The sequence below is a fragment of the Propithecus coquereli genome, unplaced genomic scaffold (genome assembly GCF_000956105.1).
Source record: "Propithecus coquereli isolate 6110/MARCELLA unplaced genomic scaffold, Pcoq_1.0 Scaffold240, whole genome shotgun sequence".
Taxonomy (NCBI): domain Eukaryota; kingdom Metazoa; phylum Chordata; class Mammalia; order Primates; family Indriidae; genus Propithecus; species Propithecus coquereli.
Window position 1 is genome coordinate 2,597,727 of NW_012147953.1, and position 6,420 is coordinate 2,604,146.

General features: G+C 38.6%; 1 non-coding gene across 1 annotated transcript; it reads left to right on the forward strand.

The window, feature by feature from the left end:
* The first annotated feature begins 2,015 nt into the window (after positions 1 to 2,015).
* TRNAA-AGC lies at positions 2,016 to 2,087 on the forward strand. Its single transcript has one exon. It is a non-coding gene; the product is annotated as a tRNA-Ala (tRNA).
* The last annotated feature ends 4,333 nt before the right edge of the window (positions 2,088 to 6,420 follow it).

Here is a 6,420-nt window from a genome sequence, read left to right on the forward strand (position 1 = left end):
TCCCTGTTAAACTATTTTTCAAGAGCAATCAGTCTGGTTAGACCTTCTGTCTCTAAGAGGGTTAATTTGGGTAAGTTATAATTATCTACAAAATCCACTTCTATCTAAGTTTTCCAGTCATTTGCTGAGTTGTTTTATGTATTCTCTTATGATTTTAAAAAACTTCTTCTGTTTTGATGGTTATTTTCTCCAATTAGTTCTAATTTTGTATATTTGCGCTTATTTTTTCTTTTCTTGATTAGGTTGGCTAGAACTTTGTCTATTTTGTTGACTTTTCAAATATACAGATTTTTTATTTATTAGTTGTGCTTTTTCCTAACTCATTTTCTGGATTTGTCTTTATTAACCTTTCCTTCTGCATTCTTTTGGTTTATTTTGTTGTTCATTTTCTAGCTTCTTGAGCTGAGTGTTTGATTAATTTATATTATTTTTCATTGTTATTGATATAGATATGTAAGGGAATAATTTTTCTTACGATAAATACTTTAGCTTTTCAGTTTGTTTGTTTGTTTGGCTTAAGACAACATGAATTTATTCTCTCACATTTCTGGAGGCCGGAAGCCTGAAATCAAGATGTCAGCAGTGCCAAGCTCCATTTGAAATCTATGGAGGGACCGTTAGCTTTTGGTGTTTGCCAGCAGTCCTTGGCCTTCCTTGGCTTGTAGATCTATCACTCCTATCTCTGCTTCCATCGTCATGTGGCCATTCTCTCCCAGGCGTCTCTCCGAATGCTTTAGCTTTCTTTCATAGATTCTGATATGGTACGTTTGCATTTTCGTCGTTTTCAAAAAGTCATATAATTAAATTTTGTATTTCCCTTTTGCCTCAAGAGTTATTTTTTAACGTGTTTTAAAATTTTCAGGTGGTAGGGGCTTTTATTTTTTATTTTCTTAATTTCTAGTTTTAGCGCATGATCATAGTCAGAGAATGCTGTTTGCATTATTTCTAATCTTTGGAATTTATTGAGATTTCTTCGTAGCTTAAGATGTGGTCAGTTCTCATGAATGTTTCATAGGTACTACAAAATGATGTGGTGGGTGGGAAGAGGCATACGCGCGGCCCAGACACCCTCACCAGCCTCTCCCCTCACCTTGATCATTTCCGGTAGGGCTCCAAGGATCCATATTTTTCTGAAAAATCTCAATTTATTCTTTTCATATGCGACCCTCTGCAGACTAGCTTCAAAAACTTAATTCAACTATGATTGACATCCTTTTAATCTCTGATGGGCGAATAATAGGATTGGAGAATCCTGTTATTTATCACATCCCCTTATCGTGTCTGTCTGCCCACATAAGCCACTCCCCCAGTGTTAGCTGAGGCTCTGTCGGTGTGTTGGGCTGGAAGGGTGAGGCCCAGAGCCTCAGAGAATGAAGTTGGTGAACTAGGCCAGATGAGCCCAGGGCTTCACGAATTGCTAATTCGGATGCGAGAGTACTCCGCGGTCACACCGTCCTCCCAGTGTTCTCCCGGCCAGGGAGAGGGTTCTGCCGAAAGTGGGCGCGAACGGAGCTGGCGCGTCTTCCTCTCTCCGCGGGTCCGGCTCCGAGCCTCGCCAGGTCTCGAGCCCGAGGCCGAGGGAGGGTGGCTGCGACCGACGCGAACCGCTCTGCGTTTGTCCTCCTGTCTTCTCTCCGCGCGTGGATCTCATATGGTCTTTATTTTTGTATCCGCAGCGTTATACTTTTGTAGCTTTCTGGTAGCCCTTTAAAGTTGCGTGGAAAGAGACGAGAGAGTGAAGACACGAGAGAAAATATTTCATCCCGGGCTCGTCTAGTAGCGACAGAACAGTGACTCCGACTGACGAGTCTTTCCAGATCCCAGGACCACCAATAGAGGCTTTCGGTCTAGAATTCAGTTTACTCGTCTGTCAGCGAAGCGGCACACAGGACCTAAGTTTAAGATTTTAGAAATAGCCAATTAGGTAGAATGAACCTTAACCTCTTGCTACTTTCAAAATATAGCAAATGGTGATGTTCGGTCTTGAATGTATTCCCGAAAACACCTCTTCATCAGGGGGTGTAGCTCAGTGGTAGAGCGCGTGCTTAGCATGCACGAGGCCCCGGGTTCAATCCCCGGCACCTCCAAGTTTTGGGGGGCTTTTTTTTTCATTGTTTTATTCCTCTTTCCTTGCTCAGACAGGAAGTAAGCCTATTTCGCAACGATTTGCCATTAATATTAGTGCTGTTCCATTTCTACTCCCCGGGCTTGGCACGACTCAGGGTGGCTGCGTGAGCACGAAGAGGAAAAGATGGGAGAGCTAAAAGACAAAGACTTGGCTCGTGATTTCAAAACTGCAAGCGCCCATTCGCCTTGGTTCTGTTTTATTACTTTAAAAGCAGGAAATAAAAGATAAGAATGTAAAGATTTAACAAAAGAAAAACATAAGCTCTCAGACAATTTCTTGCAGGTTTTTTTGTTTGTTTGTTTTCTGAGCTGTGGTTGGCCATGATCAGACTGCAGGCTGAGCAAGGAGAAGAAACGCAGAGCCTTCCAAACTGGGAAATTGAGAAAGTTATTTTCATCAATGAATGCAGAGCCGTCGCACTTCTGCCGAAATAGCTCCATTGGGAAGCACAGTCAGCTGAAGATCTCAAAGTTCATGGATGGATTTCCAGTTTTGTTCTGTCTTCACTATTACCCGAGACTTGACTTTCCTAGATGATGTACCAGAAGTAATTTTATCTAACACAGCTGCGCCCTCTATCGGAAAGGAATTTTCCAGACTCTGAGTCAATATGGTCCTTAGAGCACAAAAGTTGGCAACACCTGAGAGAGTGTTAGAACCGCAAAATCTCAATTCCACCCCAGACCTACTGAGCTGGAATCATTAACGTTTCAACAGGATCCCCGAGTGTTTCCTTTGCACATTAAAGTTTAAGAAACACTACGACGTGGATTAAAAAGGTATAAATATATGGCTATATTTAATTTTTTCCAATTTCCTATTCTAATGTAGAAAAATAACTGCAAAAATGTATTTCTATTGCTGAATCATTTTTGTGAATCACTATACATGATTGATATGATGTGAAGTTTTCATCTTATGTTTAATAAAAATTTTGCAAGTTTTGCAATAAAGACTGTGCTAACTTCTAATATGAACTGGGAAGTTTGTATTTTTGTCTCTGTTCTGCAACACTTTAGATAGAATAAGATCTTGTAATCATTTCAGAACTCAGAGCTGCCTCCCGTCCTCATCAGTGACCACCAAATCTTCGAGAACTTTTGTATTAACACCCTTTTGTGTTCTAAGTCCTGTGATAGATTTTGAAGATCCAAAACCCTTAATTACCCCTGTGAAAGTGTGGACTGAAGGGTGCAGCAAGAATTGGGAATCCCTTGGTTCCCAATATAATGTCATGCCACCTGTCACCCTGTGAAGTGATTAGGGAATTTTCAAAGGAAAAAAAAAGTTCCAGAAGACATTCTTTCACAGAGTCAGATGTCTTAATTTTGAGATTCTTCTCCAAAGAAAGATTCGGAGCTAGTAGTGTGGAATCAGACTTTCTTGATGTGGGAAATAGATCATTTTCTGTTCTGTTGACATTTTTTTCTCTCTCCTTTCTTGTTTTCAAAGTACAGTTTCACAATATGTGTTTGCCATGTATACCCACTGTGGCAGGGAAAATTTATTCACAGGCTCCAACCATGGGAATTCATCAGTTTGCAAAAGGAATATCATCAAAACATGAGGAACAATAGCATGAATTATTACCATTGCTTTTCTGTATTATGTTCTCTACTCATCTTCTTTCCCCATTGCCAAAAGTTTGGTCCAACAATAAGCCACAAGTGGTAGTGAATACTAGGTGAATGAGTGGGTGGATGCTACCACAAAGTGATGGCTGTCAAGAAGCTAGACTCCTGCCAAACATGAAAGATGAAAAAAAAAATCTGCTTTAGGTGAATTAGATTACATGTGCCAAATTGCTATTTCATACTGTCCAATTTTCTTTTTCTTAGTTTTTTATAGACATGATCTCTCTGTGTTAGCGCAGGCTGGAGTGCAGTGGCTATTCACTAGTGAAATCATAGTACACTGCGGCCTCTAACTCCTGGCCTCATGTGATCCTCCCACCTCAACCTCTTGAGTACCTGGGACTACAGGCCAGTGCCACCCTGCCTGGCTCATGTTTTTTGTATCACTCATCCAATTTTTCCTCCTTTCCTTTCCTCTCCTTTCCTTTCCTTTCCCCTTCCTTCCTTCCTTGTTTCCTTCCTTTCTTCTGTCCTTCCTTCCTTTTCTTTTCTTTCATTTCTTTCTTTCTTACCTACATATCCTGGTGTACTATTTTTCTTTTTTTTAAATCTCTAAATAAAACCATGCCTGGAAATGTCAGTTAACATCAAACATGTTGCTATCATGAAGTGGTGCTATCATGAAGCTATTCTTTTTCAGTATGTGTGTCAAAATGGAAATTATTACCTGTCCCCCTGCCAAAATAGTTCACAAATGTCTAAGACGTGTTCACCATAGTGAAAAAACAGCCATTTACTCTGATGTTTCTTGTTCATCTAATCACTTCTGCTTTCTATTTTCCTGGCATTGCTCAAAATTTCTGGTCTGCTGATAGCCCTATTAAAGGGTTTCCAGGGCTGTTATAATTTCAAACCCGTCACTGTCTGTGCCCATCTTTCCTGATGAATAGAGAAGGGAATTCTGTCTGCCAACTTCACTTTTTTTTTTCATTTTCTTTTTTGCTTATTTTTCCAAGAAAGCACAACTTCACTATTTTTTCCCCTACCAGGGAAGCCCCTCATTACCTCCTGGCTCTGAGAAAGAAATTCATTTTTTTCAGATATCCTTAGTTGGTTAATGCACAAGCAAGGAATGTGAAAGGTAAATGGAATAAAACACCTGATAAATTCTAATACAAGTTGAGAAATTTTTGTCTTTGTCTCTGCTCATCAACATTTAAAATGGAATGGCAACCACCCGAGAAGCACATATTGTCCAACTTTTGGGATCATTTCAGAACACTATGTTGCCTCTCCCTTAATAACCAACAATCAACAGTGGTGTGTATGTGCTTGCGTGTGTGTATATATATACACATATATACACACACATATATATGACAAAGATTATGATTTTTCTAAACTATTTGGTAATAATTTGCAGACATTTTATCTTTTTATCCCTAAATATTTCAGTATGTATTTCTTAAGAACGAGAACATTTTACCCATTCCTCGTCTTTTCTCTCCAGTCTTCTGCTGACTCATTCAGCTCCCAAATTCGGATCCTATTTTCAGATACAGATTATAGTTGAGCCCATATTTTTGGAGTCAGTGATATTGAATAAAATAAAATTAAATACTGAAAAATACACTGACCCTACAAATGAAAATTTCAATATTTTGAAAGAATCCCTAAAAAAAGCTTGTTCTGTCAGCCGAAATAGCTCAGTTGGGAGAGAGTTAGATCGAAGATCTAAAGGTCGTGGGTTTCGGCATACTTGTTTTAAGGTCCCATAATACTCATGCCCTATATAACACTTGGACACTAATCCCAGAAGTGTGTATATATAACTGCAACTTTTACTGTTTTTTGCAAATTCGATCGAGGTAATGTACATATGTATTTTTTTAATCACTCTCTCTTTTGTTTGTATATTCCACTGTGTGCTTCAATGAAGTGTCAACTGATACAGTGCATATTTTATTTAAAGTTTTAAAACCTAGGAGATTATTAGTTTAAAATGAAAGAAATTCCAATATGCTGTATGCTGTTGCACTTACAATTCATTTCTGATTTGATGTTATGTATGTGTGTGGGGAGGGGGGTTGTTTTTAATCACAAGAAATGTGAAGAAAAAAATCCTTTTGAAAAAAATTAATATATGGTGTGAGTGTATATATGTGGGTGTGATATACGCAAGATAAAATTTGCAATTAAAAAAACCTTGGTTTGTGTCTTGAATCAACTTCATTGTTAAACTGATGCAATAAAAAAATTGTTGAACATCATTGATCTTTTAAACTATTACAGGAACTTTCTGGGTTTTTTTGCTAACAAGACATTTCTTCAGTCTTACACCCTGTCTAGAATTTCCAAATCTTAACTTATTTCTGTTTTGGTAGCCAAGAAAGAACAAAAACAAGTATTTCTATATGAATTATTCTGTCAAGCATTCATGAAGGGACCTGGAATACTAAAAACAGAAAGCAAATGAACAGTAAAGTCACCAAGACTAAGGTGTGTATACCCCATTTTCCCTTATTAACTTCAACTCTTCTCTCGAAATTCTGTGTTGGGGATGAGAGATTTGTGTGTGTGTGTGTGTGTGTGTGTGTGTGTGTGTGTGTGATTTTGAACTTTCTTTTCCTTTCAAATTACTGTTTTGGTTTCACAGTGTCTGTTTTCCACTGACAACTCCTGGACACTATGTGAGGAGACAATAATCTACAATGCTCC